Source organism: Odontesthes bonariensis, chromosome 6 (assembly GCF_027942865.1).
Source record: "Odontesthes bonariensis isolate fOdoBon6 chromosome 6, fOdoBon6.hap1, whole genome shotgun sequence".
NCBI lineage: Eukaryota > Metazoa > Chordata > Actinopteri > Atheriniformes > Atherinopsidae > Odontesthes > Odontesthes bonariensis.
Window position 1 is genome coordinate 143,958 of NC_134511.1, and position 20,368 is coordinate 164,325.

The window sequence follows — 20,368 nt, forward strand, 5'->3', positions numbered from 1 at the left end:
AGTGGAGATTAAACTTTCACCAAATGGAGACATTTTTAAATCCAGGTTAAAGACATTTCTGTTCTCATGTGTCTATGCATGAAATCTGCACGCTATCTTTGAACTTATCTGGACTGTTGTTTGTTTTTAAATTAATTTAAATGATTTTATTTGTTTCTCTTTATATTCTTTTATGTATTTTAATGCTTCTTACACTCCCTGTAGCAATGCTTTTATTTTATGTAAAGCACTTTGAACTGTTTGTACATGAAATGTGCGATATAAATAAGTTTGATTTGATTTTGATTTGATCTCAAACATCAAAGTGACTCTTTAATGACGTAATTTAATGTTTTGTTCTGAAATTTAATTCTGAAATTAACTCTGATTGTTGTCTGAAACAGGAAAGCTGTTTGTGCAGCTCTAAGTCCGTCAGGTTTAACCAGAAGAATCACAGCATGCATGTGTCTGTAATAAAAAGCACAACCAAACAGAAAAAGATCCTTCAGAGTTCATCAGAACCAAACGCTGTTTTATCAGAACAGACACGAGCAGCAGGAGGAGAAACATGTTGAGATGATGAAGAGGGAGGACATCCTTCCTCCATGTCTCAGTTCAATCATCTTTCTCATCAGATCTGACACACAAACAGATTCAGGATGGATGAAGGGAGCCGGGGAGCAGCTGGTATATAGCCTTCAGTTATCAGGCCCCTCTCTGTGGAACCAGCTGCCAGTTTGGGAGGCAGAGCCTTCAGTTATCAGGCCCCTCTCTGAGGAACCAGCTGCCAGTTTGGGAGGCAGAGCCTTCAGTTATCAGGCCCCTCTCTGAGGAACCAGCTGCCAGTTTGGGAGGCAGAGCCTTCAGTTATCAGGCCCCTCTCTGTGGAACCAGCTGCCAGTTTGGGAGGCAGAGCCTTCAGTTATCAGGCCCCTCTCTGAGGAACCAGCTGCCAGTTTGGGAGGCAGAGCCTTCAGTTATCAGGCCCCTCTCTGTGGGACCAGCTGCCAGTTTGGGAGGCAGAGCCTTCAGTTATCAGGCCCCTCTCTGAGGAACCAGCTGCCAGTTTGGGAGGCAGAGCCTTCAGTTATCAGGCCCCTCTCTGTGGAACCAGCTGCAAGTTTGGGAGGCAGAGCCTTCAGTTATGAGGCCCCTCTCTGTGGAACCAGCTGCCAGTTTGGGAGGCAGAGCCTTCAGTTATGAGGCCCCTCTCTGTGGAACCAGCTGCCAGTTTGGGAGGCAGAGCCTTCAGTTATGAGGCCCCTCTCTGTGGAACCAGCTGCCAGTTTGGGAGGCAGAGCCTTCAGTTATCAGGCCCCTCTCTGTGGAACCAGCTGCAAGTTTGGGAGCCAGAGCCTTCAGCTATCAGGCCCCTCTCTGTGGAACCAGCTGCCAGTTTGGGAGGCAGAGCCTTCAGCTATCAGGCCCCTCTCTGAGGAACCAGCTGCCAGTTTGGGAGGCAGAGCCTTCAGTTATCAGGCCCCTCTCTGTGGAACCAGCTGCCAGTTTGGGAGGCAGAGCCTTCAGTTATCAGGCCCCTCTCTGAGGAACCAGCTGCCAGTTTGGGAGGCAGAGCCTTCAGTTATCAGGCCCCTCTCTGTGGAACCAGCTGCCAGTTTGGGAGGCAGAGCCTTCAGTTATCAGGCCCCTCTCTGTGGAACCAGCTGCCAGTTTGGGAGGCAGAGCCTTCAGTTATCAGGCCCCTCTCTGAGGAACCAGCTGCCACAATTTTTGTGATTTGGCGCTATAAAATAAAACTGAATTGAATTGTATTTGTTCAGTTGTTCAGTTGTTCAGAGTTCTGGTTTCATAGTCTGACTGTCTTTATTGTTTTTTTTTTCAGGCCCGATCGGCGTTTTGTTTTACTGATGCCTCCACTTCTGTTACTCACCTGATCGTCATGACCCCCCACATTTAGCAGCTTGTTACCATGGTAACCGCCTGTTTAAAGAAGGTGCGGAGCAGCTGAGGTTTTGGCATTAAAATGGGGGATCCGACGACCCTCCGCCCGGTCTGACTGCTCGCCATGTTCCGACTCCATCGCCTCCTCGTTCTCCTCATCGTTTCTCTGCCGGCGGGCTGGGCTCAGATCGGCGGCCCGTTCGACGTCTGCCGCTCTCTGCGGGGCTCGGAGGCGGGGCCAGGGTGGGAGTTCTACGCCTGTCAGCCCCCCCCCACCAACATGAAGGAGTTCATGCAGATCAGAGTCGACCCCCCAGGCATCACCTGTGGAAACCCCCCTGAAAGGTTCTGCACACTGGTCAGTCTAACTCACCTGAACACACACCTGAACACACACCTGAACACACACCTGTACACACACACCTGAACACACACCTGTACACACACACCTGTACACACACCTGAACACACACCTGTGCACACACCTGAACACACACCTGAACACACACCTGAACACACACCTGAACACCTGAACACACACCTGAACACACACCTGTACACACACATGTGCACACACCTGAACACACACCTGAACACACACCTGAACACACACCTGAACACCTGAACACACACCTGAACACACACCTGTACACACACATGTGCACACACCTGAACACACACCTGTACACACACCTGTGCACACACCTGAACACACACCTGAACACCTGAACACACACCTGATCACACACCTGAACACCTGTACACACACACCTGTGCACACACCTGAACACACACCTGTGCACACACCTGAACACACACCTGAACACCTGTACACACACACCTGTGCACACACCTGATCACACACCTGAACACACACCTGAACACACACCTGAACCCACACCTGTACACACACCTGATCACACACCTGAACACACGGGTGAACACACACCTGAACACACACCTGTACACACACACCTGATCACACACCTGAACACACACCTGTACACACACACCTGATCACACACCTGAACACACACCTGTACACACACACCTGATCACACACCTGAACACACACCTGAACACACACCTGTACACACACCTGAACACACACCTGAACACACAGGTGAACTCACACCTGTACACACACACCTGATCACACACCTGAACACACACCTGAACACACACCTGAACACACACCTGAACCCACAACTGAACAAACACCTGAACACACACCTGAACACACACCTGAACACACACCTGAACACACACCTGAACAAACACCTGAACACACAGGTGAACACACAGGTGAACACACACCTGTACACACACACCTGATCACACACCTGAACACACACCTGTACAGACACACCTGATCACACACCTGTACACACACCTGAACACACACCTGAACACACACCTGAACACACACCTGAACACACACCTGAACACACACCAGATCACACACCTGAACACACAGGTGAACACACACCTGAACACACACCTGATCACACACCTGAACAAACACCTGAACACACACCTGATCACACACCTGAACAAACACGTGAACACACACCTGAACACACAGGTGAACACACACCTGAACACACACCTGAACAAAAACCTGAACACACACCTGAACACACAGGTGAACACACACCTGAACACACACCTGAACAAACACCTGTACACACACACCTGATCACACACCTGAACACACAGGTGAACACACACCTGAACACACACCTGAACACACACCTGATCACACACCTGAACACACAGGTGAACACACACCTGAACACACACCTGATCACACACCTGAACACACAGGTGAACACACACCTGAACACACACCTGATCACACACCTGAACACACAGGTGAACACACACCTGAACACACAGGTGAACACACACCTGAACACACACCTGAACACACACCTGAACACACACCTGAACAAACACCTGAACACACACCTGATCACACACCTGAACACACACCTGAACACACACCTGATCACACACCTGAACACACAGGTGAACACACACCTGATCACACACCTGAACACACACCTGAACACACACCTGAACACACACCTGATCACACACCTGAACACACAGGTGAACACACACCTGAACACACACCTGAACACACACCTGATCACACACCTGAACACACAGGTGAACACACACCTGAACACACACCTGAACACACACCTGAACACACACCTGAACCCACAACTGAACAAACACCTGAACACACACCTGAACACACACCTGAACACACACCTGAACACACACCTGAACACACACCTGAACACACACCTGAACCCACAACTGAACAAACACCTGAACACACACCTGAACACACAGGTGAACACACACCTGAACACACACCTGAACACACACCTGAACACACACCTGAACAAACACCTGAACACACACCTGAACACACACCTGAACACACACCTGAACACACAGGTGAACACACACCTGAACACACACCTGAACACACACCTGAAACACACACCTGAACACACACCTGAACACACAGGTGAACACACACCTGAACACACACCTGAACACACACCTGAACAAACACCTGAACACACACCTGAACACACAGGTGAACACACACCTGAACACACACCTGAACACACACCTGAACAAACACCTGAACACACACCTGATCACACACCTGAACACACACCTGAACACACACCTGAACACACACCTGAACAAACACCTGAACACACACCTGATCACACACCTGAACACACACCTGAACACACACCTGAACACACACCTGAACACACACCTGTACACACACCTGATCACACACCTGAACACACACCTGAACACACACCTGAACACACACCTGAACACACACCTGAACAAACACCTGAACACACACCTGATCACACACCTGAACACACACCTGAACACACACCTGAACACACACCTGAACAAACACCTGAACACACACCTGATCACACACCTGAACACACACCTGAACACACACCTGAACACACACCTGAACACACACCTGAACACACACCTGTACACACACCTGAACACACACCTGAACACACACCTGAACCCACAACTGAACAAACACCTGAACACACACCTGAACACACAGGTGACCTGCCTCTTAGTCTAAATTCTTAAAATCATAATGAAAACATGACCTCGGTCATTTTTACAAATCAATTAAGAACCTCAACTCGCCATTTCCTGAAGTATTCAAGCTTCAAGGTACTTCATTGTCATTCTATGCTGGCCTGAAATCAAATGAATCTCTCAGGACCATCAGCACAGATGCAATAACAATTAAAATACACAATAAATAAATATGTAATAATAAAGACAATGGCAAGAAGAAGAAGAATCATTATGCATTAAAAACAGAGCAGCATAGGGGATAAACCAACAGGGCAAAAGGGCACAGAGCCTCACAGAGCCTCCTCATTTCTTTGGATAGAAGCTGTGATTGAGTCTCTTTGTTCCGGCCTTAATGCTGAGCAGTGGCCTGCCAAAGGGAAGGGGGTCATCCATAATGCAGGCTGCACTGCTCCAACCCAACAATGCAAATGTCTTCTATGGGGGCGGGGCCAAACAGTTTGCACCACCAGCACCAGCTGAACAGTGTGCTCTCCACCTGTGGAACCAACCCGCGCTGCAGAGTCCAGCCGGTTCAGGCTTCCCCAGGACTTATTGGTGGGCCTTCTTCCTGATACAGGACTTATTGGTGGGCCTTCTGCCTGATACAGGACTTATTGGTGGGCCTACTGCCTGATACAGGACTTATTGGTGGGCCTTCTGCCTGATACAGGACTTATTGGTGGGCCTTCTGCCTGATACAGGACTTATTGGTGGGCCTACTGCCTGATACAGGACTTATTGGTGGGCCTTCTGCCTGATACAGGACTTATTGGTGGGCCTTCTGCCTGATACAGGACTTATTGGTGGGCCTTCTTCCTGATACAGGACTTATTGGTGGGCCTTCTGCCTGATACAGGACTTATTGGTGGGCCTTCTTCCTGATACAGGACTTATTGGTGGGCCTTCTTCCTGATACAGGACTTATTGGTGGGCCTACTGCCTGATACAGGACTTATTGGTGGGCCTTCTGCCTGATACAGGACTTATTGGTGGGCCTTCTTCCTGATACAGGACTTATTGGTGGGCCTTCTGCCTGATACAGGACTTATTGGTGGGCCTTCTTCCTGATACAGGACTTATTGGTGGGCCTACTGCCTGATACAGGACTTATTGGTGGGCCTTCTTCCTGATACAGGACTTATTGGTGGGCCTACTGCCTGATACAGGACTTATTGGTGGGCCTTCTGCCTGATACAGGACTTATTGGTGGGCCTTCTGCCTGATACAGGACTTATTGGTGGGCCTTCTGCCTGATACAGGACTTATTGGTGGGCCTTCTGCCTGATACAGGACTTATTGGTGGGCCTACTGCCTGATACAGGACTTATTGGTGGGCCTTCTGCCTGATACAGGACTTATTGGTGGGCCTTCTGCCTGATACAGGACTTATTGGTGGGCCTTCTGCCTGATACAGGACTTATTGGTGGGCCTACTGCCTGATACAGGACTTATTGGTGGGCCTTCTGCCTGATACAGGACTTATTGGTGGGCCTTCTGCCTGATACAGGACTTATTGGTGGGCCTTCTGCCTGATACAGGACTTATTGGTGGGCCTTCTGCCTGATACAGGACTTATTGGTGGGCCTTCTGCCTGATACAGGACTTATTGGTGGGCCTTCTGCCTGATACAGGACTTATTGGTGGGCCTTCTGCCTGATACAGGAGGTGTCGGTTGCCCACATCAATGAACGGGGGGGTGGGGGGTGTGACTGCTCCCCCTGAAGTCAGTAATGAGCTCCTTGGTTTTCCCAACATTAATGAAGAGGTTGTTCTGCTCACACCAGTCCACCACCCAACGCATCACCCTGGGATACCCACTACCACGACTGCTGTATTATCTGCAAATTTAACAATATGAATGGCTGGTTGTTTAGCTGAGCATTCATATGTTTAGAGTGATGGGGGAAGTTGAATTCCAGTGGATCCTGACAAGGGATGTGAATCAAAAACCGGTTTCTTGTTGAGAACCGGTTCCCAGTGTTTCAATTCCTTGGAATCGTTTGGCGATTTTGCAAACGATTCCCTTATCGATTCCAGTGGGCGCGAATGACGTCACCACGCAGCGTTGCGTGGCGAGTCCAGCGCAGCCAGCAGCCAACAGTAAACATGGCGCCCAAGCGGTACAAACGCTCGAAAGTTTGGTTACACATCCCTAAAAAAGACGACAACAGGGCAACTTGCAAAGTGAATATTTCACCAAAGGGAGGAAATACTACCAACATGCAATAACTATGAATGAATGTCGCGTTTTCGATCCGCTCCGGACTAACGTTGGGGAATCTGAACCCAGCAACGTTAGCAACGTTAGCATGTCCTCGGCTAACACTGCAGGTAACTAACTAACAAACACTGCCTATCATGTTAGCACCATTTGCCTGATTGTAAAAGCTGCTGTTAGTAACGGTTAAGGTTAAATGAAGGCCTTCTCAGGCATTACATTTAGATGAAATCATGAGAGACAGAGCCTGACTGGCTCAGAGCCAGAGGCTGGTGGTACTACCCCCAGTTCACCTCTACCTCCAGCTTCTCCTTTCACCAGAGCAGGAAGAGTTAAATTACCCAGGCCAGGATAGACCAATGTGGACCTCACCGTTGTTGGGTTTGTGAGGTCACGACTCGTGTTACTTCTAAACTAAACAAAGTTGGTGCTAATCGACCGGTTTGTTGTCCTTTTTCTCCAAATGAGAATCGATAAGGGAACCGACAAAGAACCGAATCGTTAAGCAGAATCCAAAATGGAATTGGAATCGTAAAAATCTTATCAATTCCCATCGCTACTCAGGACCAGCCTGGACAGTCAGACACTTCCATCCAGACTCAACGAGCCTGAGTGAATCTGCAGGATACAAACTGACCGAATACCAGCAGAGCCTCCAGAAGCTGTTGATGAAAACACTTCTACAAAGATTTAGACAGTGAGGTTCAGATGAAAGCTGGATTAAGACCAAATTCCAGATTTATTTATTTCAGATCAAAGCTCCAACAGGATAAAGTGAAGGTCTGAATCTTTTAAATAGCCTTTATTACATATTATATTATATATATATATATATATATATATTCATTATATATTCTTGTTCAGCAGAACATTTCTAGTGTCAAAGAGGAATTTTTTAAATGTATTTCAGTTGATCATTAATTAGAATAAATCCTGTTAGTCATGCGGTGACCTCCAACAGGGGTCCTGAGCCACAGTTTGGGCACCACTGAACTCACACAGAGTGCACATCCTGCTGTGGGTCTAATTGTTCCTTTGGGAAACTAAAGTTGGGCCTCAATTATTGATGGACAGTAACATAATGATGCAAAAAAAGATACATTTTAATAATTGATCCGATTAGGGAAAAAAGAGAGAAATAAATTACCTTAATGACACCAAAAAGCAAATATATCACCATTTAAACAGAATATGTACCACCATTTAAACAGAATATATAGTACCATTTAAACAGAATATGTACCACCATTTAAACAGAATATGTAGTACCATTTAAACAGAATATATAGTACCATTTAAACAGAATATGTACCACCATTTAAACAGAATATATAGTACCATTTAAACAGAATATATACCACCATTTAAACAGAATATATACCACCATTTAAACAGAATATATACCACCATTTAAACAGAATATATATCACCATTTAAACAGAATATATACCACCATTTAAACAGAATATATACCACCATTTAAACAGAATATATATCACCATTTAAACAGAATATATACCACCATTTAAACAGAATATATAGTACCATTTAAACAGAATATATACCACCATTTAAACAGAATATATACCACCATTTAAACAGAATATATATCACCATTTAAACAGAATATATACCACCATTTAAACAGAATATATATCACCATTTAAACAGAATATATACCACCATTTAAACAGAATATATATCACCATTTAAACAGAATATATACCACCATTTAAACAGAATATATAGTACCATTTAAACAGAATATATACCACCATTTAAACAGAATATATACCACCATTTAAACAGAATATATAGTACCATTTAAACAGAATATATAGTACCATTTAAACAGAATATATAGTACCATTTAAACAGAATATATACCACCATTTAAACAGAATATATACCACCATTTAAACAGAATATATAGTACCATTTAAACAGAATATATACCACCATTTAAACAGAATATATACCACCATTTAAACAGAATATATAGTACCATTTAAACAGAATATATAGTACCATTTAAACAGAATATATACCACCATTTAAACAGAATATATAGTACCATTTAAACAGAATATATACCACCATTTAAACAGAATATATACCACCATTTAAACAGAATATATAGTACCATTTAAACAGAATATATACCACCATTTAAACAGAATATATAGTACCATTTAAACAGAATATATACCACCATTTAAACAGAATATATACCACCATTTAAACAGAATATATAGTACCATTTAAACAGAATATATAGTACCATTTAAACAGAATATATACCACCATTTAAACAGAATATATAGTACCATTTAAACAGAATATATAGTACCATTTAAACAGAATATATACCACCATTTAAACAGAATATATAGTACCATTTAAACAGAATATATACCACCATTTAAACAGAATATATAGTACCATTTAAACAGAATATATAGTACCATTTAAACAGAATATATAGTACCCAGTGGGTAACCTGGGTTCAGATCCCCTGCCTCCAGTATGAGTCTTTAGGCGAGACCCCCTTATCCTACCAGTGTAAGTCGCTTTGGATAAAAGTGCCAAAAACAACTCATTTAAACAGCAGCACACAATAAATAAACATGAATGAACATAAAAAAAAACTGAACATATTTCCACAGTCATGGTTTCCTTTTCATATTCAGTAATTCCGGTTCTGGTGAACCTCATATTTAAGTTGGTCTGAAATAATGTGAAACGAAACTCCATATGATCTGAGTAACTTCTGTCAGTTTGGTTTAAGGCCAGACACCACAGGTGAATAGGGTAATATTTAAAAAAAAATAGATATCGCCATGAAACTTCCTCAGTTGATTACTTATACAAGTATGAAAAAAAAATATTTTTTTGTTTGATTTTGTTTGAAATTTGTGTTTAATTATGCAAATGAGGCATTATCTCATTAAATATGCGCACATTTGCATATATTTCCGGAAGCTAGATCTGAACATATGATAAAGCCAGGTGCAAAATTCTTTTTTAATTTTGTTTACACACAAAATGAAAAGAAAATTACAGAGGGATTTCAGGATATCTGCTTTCATTTCCTAGGAAATCTAAATATACTGTCCATAGCCTAAAAAACATCAATTTTCGCCATATTTTGTTATTATAATGTCACATAAATCAGGCCAGGAATGATTTATCAACAAATCCTTTAGTAAATATCTTCAGAATACTGCTAAGTGTATAACTGGAAAGTTTGGTGTTAGTAGGTGCTCCATAGGCTGAGATATCGAAACTGGAAAAATACAAAAAAATTATTTTGAGAAAACGGCATTTAAAGATTTAAATAGGGGAATTAATTTTGGTAAATTCGGGCGAAAGGTACTGCTGCGATGAAACAAAATGTGATGAAATAAACATTTTAATTCATGTTTTCAACGTTTTCTTTATAGCAGGTTGAAAGAACACATACTGAAGGATCTAAAAATCTAAAAAATGACCAGTGCATGAAAAATCCCTGTTTCTGCCCGCCGTGTCTCGCCTTAAAGAATGAAGACAAATGAAAATGAAACAAGACTGATGTGAAACCTTGACCTGGTTAATAAGTTATATCTTAACCCAACCCAAACTAATCACTTTGATGCAACAGAACTTCATCATGAAGCTAAAACAGAAAAGCATCAAGTTTTTCCATGTTTATTCAACAAGTAATAATGTCATTTTAATTGTTTGATTCAGTACCAACCAACAGGAAATGAACCTAAACTCTAGACCTGTCTGATGTGATGAGCCGCTTTCGGACAGACCGTTCTAAGAAAGTAGTTATCAGAACTACCCTCCTCGAATTTCGTTCTGATAACTGTCCTTCCCCAGCGGAACTGTTTCAGTCTGCATTCGCACATGAGTCGGGACCTGATAGGGACTGATGCGCCGCGCGCAGCCGTCTGCTTCAGTGACGTGTTAGCCGTTAGCCGTTTAGCGCTACATTCAAACACAAAACAAAACGGTAAAAGTAAGGAGAGTAGAAAAAACAGCACCAAGAAGCTAATATGGAGAGCGGGGAGGCCACTGTGTTTATGGTCTGCATGATGGTGATATTAATCATGGACGATCACATCAGGCGTCTAATATCGAGGCTGGAAAAGCTCACAGAGAGAGTCAGGAGATACTTTTTATTTCATGAAGGAATAAAGGAGAGCAGAGCGTTGCTGACAAATGAGACCAGTGTAAGTTTAACTTATTAAACACGCACCGGTTCTGTCTGTGTGGTATGAGGAAACATTTCAGCCGTGATAGCATGACATGGGGCGTAGCTACCGACCACCACACACCTGCGTCAGATGTGTTCTATAGAACCATGAAAAGACCCGACCTCGGAGAAGGAGCTGAAATGGTTATAGGAACTGAGGGAGATAGCCCCGACTTCCTGTATGTCCGAACACGGGAGAAAACGGCCCCGCGGATTAAAAGGTTATTAGAACTGCCAAAGGTTCCTACAGTCCCAAAGCGGCTATGATGTCAGAAGCATTGAAACACGTCTGAACTGGTGGTTCATAATGTGAGGGATGATCTGCGTATCATTGGGAGAGTGATCAGTTAGCGTGAGTTGGTTAAACCGGTTCAGAACCGGTTCAGTGTGACAGTTGGCAGCAGCTGAAGTTAAAGGATAAACCTCACTGATCAGATTAGTCGCTGCTAATCTGTCACAGATGGACAAAACTTCTGAGAAGACTCTGGCATTCACTCAGCAACTCCTCACATCTGAGCCAACCGCAACAATAGAAGGATAACAGGAGTCCAGAACCCCTGAGACCTGCTCGGTCAGGCAGAATTTAGAGGTCCAGGCAGTCCAGAACCCCTGAGACCTGCTCGGTCAGGCAGAATTTAGAGGTCCAGGCAGTCCAGAACCCCTGAGACCTGCTCGGTCCAACTGAATTTAGAGGTCCAGGCAGTCCAGAACCCCTGAAACCTGCTCGGTCCAACTGAATTTAGAGGTCCAGGCAGTCCAGAACCCCTGAGACCTGCTCGGTCAGGCAGAATTTAGAGGTCCAGGCAGTCCAGAACCCCTGAAACCTGCTCGGTCCAACTGAAGGTAGAGGTCCAGGCAGTCCAGAACCCCTGAAACCTGCTCGGTCAGGCAGAATTTAGAGGTCCAGGCAGTCCAGAACCCCTGAGACCTGCTCGGTCAGGCAGAATTTAGAGGTCCAGGCAGTCCAGAACCCCTGAGACCTGCTCGGTCAGGCAGAATTTAGAGGTCCAGGCAGTCCAGAACCCCTGAGACCTGCTCGGTCCAACTGAATTTAGAGGTCCAGGCAGTCCAGAACCCCTGAAACCTGCTCGGTCCAACTGAATTTAGAGGTCCAGGCAGTCCAGAACCCCTGAGACCTGCTCGGTCAGGCAGAATTTAGAGGTCCAGGCAGTCCAGAACCCCTGAAACCTGCTCGGTCCAACTGAAGGTAGAGGTCCAGGCAGTCCAGAACCCCTGAAACCTGCTCGGTCAGGCAGAATTTAGAGGTCCAGGCAGTCCAGAACCCCTGAGACCTGCTCGGTCCAACTGAAGTTAGAGGTCCAGGCAGTCCAGAACCCTTGAGACCTGCTCGGTCCAACTGAATTTAGAGGTCCAGGCAGTCCAGAGTCCCTGAGACCTGCTCGGTCCAACTGAATTTAGAGGTCCAGGCAGTCCAGAACCCCTGAAACCTGCTCGGTCCAACTGAATTTAGAGGTCCAGGCAGTCCAGAACCCCTGAAACCTGCTCGGTCCAACTGAATTTAGAGGTCCAGGCAGTCCAGAGTCCCTGAGACCTGCTCGGTCCAACTGAATTTAGAGGTCCAGGCAGTCCAGAACCCCTGAAACCTGCTCGGTCCAACTGAATTTAGAGGTCCAGGCAGTCCAGAACCCCTGAGACCTGCTCGGTCAGGCAGAATTTAGAGGTCCAGGCAGTCCAGAACCCCTGAGACCTGCTCGGTCCAACTGAATTTAGAGGTCCAGGCAGTCCAGAACCCCTGAAACCTGCTCGGTCCAACTGAATTTAGAGGTCCAGGCAGTCCAGAACCCCTGAGACCTGCTCGGTCCAACTGAAGTTAGAGGTCCGGGCAGTCCAGAACCCCTGAAACCTGCTCGGTCCAACTGAATTTAGAGGTCCAGGCAGTCCAGAACCCCTGAAACCTGCTCGGTCCAACTGAATTAAGAGGTCCAGGCAGTCCAGAACCCCTGAAACCTGCTCGGTCAGGCAGAATTTAGAGGTCCAGGCAGTCCAGAACCCCTGAGACCTGCTCGGTCCAACTGAATTTAGAGGTCCGGGCAGTCCAGAACCCCTGAAACCTGCTCGGTCCAACTGAATTTAGAGGTCCAGGCAGTCCAGAACCCCTGAAACCTGCTCGGTCCAACTGAATTTAGAGGTCCAGGCAGTCCAGAACCCCTGAGATCTGCTCGGTCAGGCAGAATTTAGAGGTCCAGGCAGTCCAGAACCCCTGAGACCTGCTCGGTCCAACTGAAGTTAGAGGTCCAGGCAGTCCAGAACCCCTGAAACCTGCTCGGTCCAACTGAATTTAGAGGTCCAGGCAGTCCAGAACCCCTGAGACCTGCTCGGTCCAACTGAATTTAGAGGTCCAGGCAGTCCAGAACCCCTGAAACCTGCTCGGTCCAACTGAATTTAGAGGTCCAGGCAGTCCAGAACCCCTGAGATCTGCTCGGTCAGGCAGAATTTAGAGGTCCAGGCAGTCCAGAACCCCTGAGACCTGCTCGGTCCAACTGAAGTTAGAGGTCCAGGCAGTCCAGAACCCTTGAGACCTGCTCGGTCCAACTGAATTTAGAGGTCCAGGCAGTCCAGAGTCCCTGAGACCTGCTCGGTCCAACTGAATTCAGAGGTCCAGGCAGTCCAGAACCCCTGAGACCTGCTCGGTCAGGCAGAATTTAGAGGTCCAGGCAGTCCAGAACCCCTGAGACCTGCTCGGTCCAACTGAAGTTAGAGGTCCAGGCAGTCCAGAACCCTTGAGACCTGCTCGGTCCAACTGAATTTAGAGGTCCAGGCAGTCCAGAGTCCCTGAGACCTGCTCGGTCCAACTGAATTTAGAGGTCCAGGCAGTCCAGAGTCCCTGAGACCTGCTCGGTCCAACTGAATTTAGAGGTCCAGGCAGTCCAGAACCCCTGAAACCTGCTCGGTCCAACTGAATTTAGAGGTCCAGGCAGTCCAGAACCCCTGAGACCTGCTCGGTCAGGCAGAATTTAGAGGTCCAGGCAGTCCAGAACCCCTGAGACCTGCTTGGTCCAACTGAATTTAGAGGTCCAGGCAGTCCAGAACCCCTGAAACCTGCTCGGTCCAACTGAATTTAGAGGTCCACGCAGTCCAGAACCCCTGAGACCTGCTCGGTCCAACTAAATTCAGAGGTCCATGCAGTCCAGAACCCCTGAAACCTGCTCGGTCCAACTGAATTTAGAGGTCCAGGCAGTCCAGAACCCCTGAGACCTGCTCGGTCCAACTGAATTTAGAGGTCCAGGCAGTCCAGAACCCTTGAGACCTGCTCGGTCCAACTGAATTTAGAGGTCCAGGCAGTCCAGAACCCCTGAAACCTGCTCGGTCCAACTGAATTTAGAGGTCCAGGCAGTCCAGAACCCCTGAGACCTGCTTGGTCCAACTGAATTTAGAGGTCCAGGCAGTCCAGAACCCCTGAGACCTGCTCGGTCAGGCAGAATTTAGAGGTCCAGGCAGTCCAGAACCCCTGAAACCTGCTCGGTCCAACTGAATTTAGAGGTCCAGGCAGTCCAGAACCCCTGAAACCTGCTCAATGAACTGTCTCATGTTGCCAGTCTCAGAGCACCTTATCAGGCTGCAGTATAGAAACAGAAGGTCCACAGAAGGTCCACAGAAGGTCCACAGAAGGTCCACAGAAGGTCCACAGAGACAGCTGATCCCTACTTGTATTTGAAGCTCCGCCCCTTTCCACTGATCATTTTGTCTCTGTTTGCACAGGAGAACCCGTACCTGTGCAGCGATGAGTGCGATGCGTCCAGCCCCGACCTGTCCCACCCCCCCCAGCTGATGGGAGACAGGGAGAGGGGGGGGCTCATCACCTACTGGCAGACAGTCACATGGTCCAGGTTTCCTGAGCCCCTATTGGCCAACATCACTCTTTCTTGGAACAAGAGCCTGGAGGTGGTCGATGACATCATCGTTACCTTTGAGTATGGCCGACCGACCAGCATGGTGCTGGAGAAGTCCATGGACAAAGGTGAGGGGGGGGGGGGGGAGCATTAAAATACATCAAAGAATATAAAGAGAAACAAATAAAATCATTTAAATGATTAAAAACAAGCGACAGTCCAGATAAGTTCAAAGACATAAATATGAATACAATGGCGATAAAACAGTGATAGTTCTTTCCATCACAAAAAGTATCCACAGAATTAACCAGAATATGAGGAAAATAAACAGATATTAATAACCAAAACAACAGGCCAACATATACATCAATATTTAAACTGTTAGCAAACAAAATAATACATGTTAGCCAGCATGTTTACAGCAATGCAAAGTAAGAATACCAATCAATATACCGGTGGCGCTGCTCTGCTTGCGACCCAGGCTTGCCTTCACTGCACCGTCTTTCGTCATTTAGTCTGTCTTTGTACGTGCGTTTGCGTTTATTTTTTATGTGCGCGATTGGTGAGTGTGTGCTTCAGAACGTGAGACATGGCAAAAATAATCCACTGTTTGTACCTCGTCCTAATTATCGCTGGACTTTGGACTCCCTGCCAAACTCACGTCGGGGCCAAGGAGGCCCAACCAACCATCTATCTCCTACACCAGAGATGCACTGCTGGCGCTGCGATCAGCTGGACTCCCCCCCGTGGTGGATCTACCGGAGTGCGTGAGACTACAGCTAACGCGAGCGCGGCCCAGGAAGTGGGGCAGGCGCGGTGGAGTGCGGCAGCGCCTGCTGAGGAGAGGCAATCGGCCTCCCCTGCCTTCTATGATTCTCTGCAACGCGAGATCTCTCCGGGCCAAGATGGACGAGCTTCGGGTTAACACCAAGACATGCTTTGAGTACCGCACCGCGAGCCTGCTGGCCATCACGGAGACTTGGCTCCACCGAGACATACAAAACTCTTTGGTTGACATTGAAGGATTTTCGCTAATACGGGCAGACAGGACAGAAGAATCCGGGAAACGCAGAGGAGGTGGCATGGCGGTGTATGTGAGTAACAGCTGGTGCAAACAATACACAGTTAGGCAATCGTCTTGCTCTCCTGACGTGGAACGTTTGCACTTGCACTTCAGGCCTTTCCATCTACCAAGGGAGTTTGGCAGTGTGTCTGTGTGCGTTGTCTATGTACCCCCAAGTGGAAACGCAGCACGAGCTGCTACTCACATCGCGGATTGTGTACACAACAAACTATAACGTTCTCCAGGCGCTCCTGTATTTATTATGGGAGACTTTAACCATTGCAAATTAGAGCTTATGCTCCCTGGGTTTGAGCAGTATGTCAAGTGTAGCACACGCGAAAATAGAACTCTCGATAAGTGCTACGGTAACATCAACAATGCTTACATCGCCAAGCCTAAACCTCCCCTGGCAAACTCGGATCACAATGTCGTTCATTTAATTCCAACATATAAAACTATGTTAAAACAAAGCAAGCCTCAGGTGAAAACTGTAACCCTGTGGACAGGAAGGGATAGAATCCCTCAAAGGCTGCTTTTTATGCACAGACTGGGAAGTCTTCCACGACGCAGATATAAATGTGACCACAGACACGATCACTGACTATATTAACTATTGTGTGGACAGCGTTCTTCATAAAAAACAAGTTGTGGTCTACCCAAACAATAAGCCCTACATAACTAAAGACATTAAAAACTGCATTAACAGGAAAAATGCAGCTTTCAGGAAGAAAGACAAGTTGGAACTGAAAATTGTACAAAGGGAACTCAATCAACTACTAAGGCAAGCCAGGAACCGTCAAAGGGACATAATAGAAACCCAATTTGTAAACACGAACTCCAGGAAACTTTGGGATGCAATGAAAAGTACTGTAAACATGCGCCCAAGTAAAGTTGACATAAGCACATCTGACGACCACAGCAAGGCAGACGAATTGAACAATTTTTATCTCAGATTTGAAACTCATGATTTTAATAATGAATGTATGCTTGTTTTAAGTTCTTTAAATAATGAGACTAATGTCCACGAGGTAGACTGTCCAGAAATACAGTCCTTATTTAAGAAGGTGTGCACTAGAAAGGCCATGGGGCCAGATGGGATATCCGCCCGCCTCCTAAAATCCTGTGCAGAGGAGCTCACTCCAGCCTGGTGTCTGATTTTTCAGCGGTCTCTTGACTCCCACACTGTACCAGCGCTTTGGAAAAAGGCAGCTATAACACCGGTCCCCAAAAAGCCCTGCTCCACAAAAAACAATGATTTTAGACCAATTGCATTGACGTCTATAGTCATGAAATGCTTTGAAAAATATATGGTTTCCCTTTTAAAAACCGAGGTCAACCCAAAACTAGACCCATGGCAGTTTTCCTATAAGCATCAGCGTAGTACAAATGATGCTGTAAGCAGCATCACCCATCTTGTACTGAAACATCTGGAGGACCCAAAGGCCTACGCTCGTTTACTTTTTATTGATTTTAGCTAAGCTTTTAATACAATTCAGCCATTTTTACTACTAGAGACACTAAAGAACATGGGTGTTAGCTCTTTTATCATAAAGTGGTACTATTCCTTTTTAACAAATAGGACGCAGTATGTCAGAGTCCACAATGCAGCCTCACAAACTAAGTGCATAAGCACAGGGGCTCCTCAAGGTTGTGTGAGTTCTCCCGTCCTCTTCACTATCTACACAAATGAGTGTGTGAGTACTCACCCACACAACTACATTGTCAAGTTCTTAGATGACACTGCAATCCTGGGGCTACTACATAAGGATCAGGAAACAGCACCATACCATTCGGAGATAGAACAGTTTGTTGACTGGTGTGATGCCCATCATCTTGTTGTCAATGTGAAAAAAACTCAGGAAATGATATTTGACCCAAGAGTAGTTTCCAACACAAATGCAGTACACATCCATAACACCCCCATATGTCAGGTCCCCTCATATAAATACCTGGGTGTCTTCATGGACAGTTCACTAACATGGCAAGTCCATATTGAGACCCTCTGTACCAAGCTCCAACAGAGGATGTACTTTTTAAGACGACTAAGGCTGTATGGTGTTAATAATAGGCTTCTGTTTTTATTTTCCAAATGATCTTAGAAAGTGTGATACAGTATGGTGTGCAAACGTGGTATGGTAATCTGACTGTTCAGTTAAAAACCAAGTTGGGGCGTTTGGTTAAAACTGCACTGAAGATTGTTGGTCACCAAGATCAGGGATATATGCAGTCCATCTATGAAAAGTCAGTGCTCAGGGAGGCACTGAAGATTCTAGAGGACCCCACACACATTCTGCACAATGAATTCACTCTGCTACCCTCAGGTAGACGTTTTAGGACATTGAACTGCAGACTCAACAAATATAAGAACTCCTTTATCCCGTCTGCCATAAGAATGCTCAATGATAGATAGACATGTGCTGCACAGTCTTATGTTCTATGTTTTTAATGTTTTTCTATGTTTATGTTGTATGCTGAGTGTGTGAGTGCTGTATGTTATGCAGTGATTGTTGGAAGCCCAAGACAAATTTCCCCCTGGGGACAATAAAGTACACTCTACTCTACTACTCTACTACTCTAATAATAATACATATTTATTTACTCCATCAGCTTTAACCTTATCTGGGGGGAATGAGGGTAAAATCTCAACTTTGATTTATTGGTCCAAATAAGTGAGGGAATGGGTTGGTCTCCCATTCCTCCAAAAAGGGTTCTTTGTTTGTTCAGTTGAAGTTGTCAATGCATCCCTCAGGTTTATGGCAAATGTCTGTTGCTAAATCCACTCCCAGAATTTCATAGGCTGAAGGTGGTTGTAAATTAGGCGATTTCAGTCCCTTTCCTTTGTGTAGACTTCCACATCTGGGGCCTCATGTACAAAGACTTGCTGGATTTCCTACTGAAACATGGCGTACGCTCAAACCCAAATGCCCTCCAACGTCGGATGTATGAATCTGTGCGCACGCATCAATCCAAGCACATTTCCTTTGTACATCCCAATCAATGTAGAATTGTGCGCACATGTCGGAGCACCCGCCTCCTCCCTGTCCACGCCCCTACTTAAATACTCAAATCACATTTAAATGAGCTCTGCACCTGAGATTTCCCTCTGTGTACGGTCAGAAAATAAAGAAAAAACAATGAAGAATACGGGAAAAAAATTAGAACTTTACGGAAAGCGAGATATCGGTGCTACTTTCTGAAGTGTAGGCCCGCAAAAATGTGTTCTTTGGCACGCTGTCCTCCGGCATAAGCAGCAAACTATCTCTATATCTATCTCAAATGTGCACATCACTGTCTGAGGACTAATTGTTTTCACATTTATCTATTATAACAGTTTCCCAACATCACCTTAGGTGTCGCCAAAGAATCAGCAGCTGTAGAAAAGTGCGTACGCCAGCCCTGAAGCTGCCGTGAGGCACCGCACATTTCCACGGTCTTTTCGTTCTTGATACATCTGATCGTTGACGTGAAAAGGTGCGTACGCCACTATTTTGTGCGTACGCACCCTTTGTACATGAGGCCCCTGGTCCTTACCCAGAAAAACATCCCCCACAGGGATGCTTGTATCTTTCAAAGGTTTTAAGGCTTATTAATTCCACACTGGAGCGTGCTACAGAGCCATGACTCAAATGACTTTACTTAGATTCACTTTCAGCCGAATCTTAAAACTGTATTAAATGTGTTTGATATCTTTGTACAAGTTCTTTCAGGTTCTCAGAGAAGTCACGAGGTGCATTTAAAGAATATTTCCATGGCTGTGTTCGAAACCGCCTACTACATACTTCCATACTGCATACTACATACTAATCGATCAGACAGTATGCATAGCGTTTACCCACAATGCATTTTGCTCCTGCCCAAGCCGAAATCAGCCGGCCTGAAGCTGATTTCCCTTAAGCTCTAAACTCTGTAAACTTTAGCAACATTTGAAACATTTTCAGGTGAGAAAGTAGTCGTTT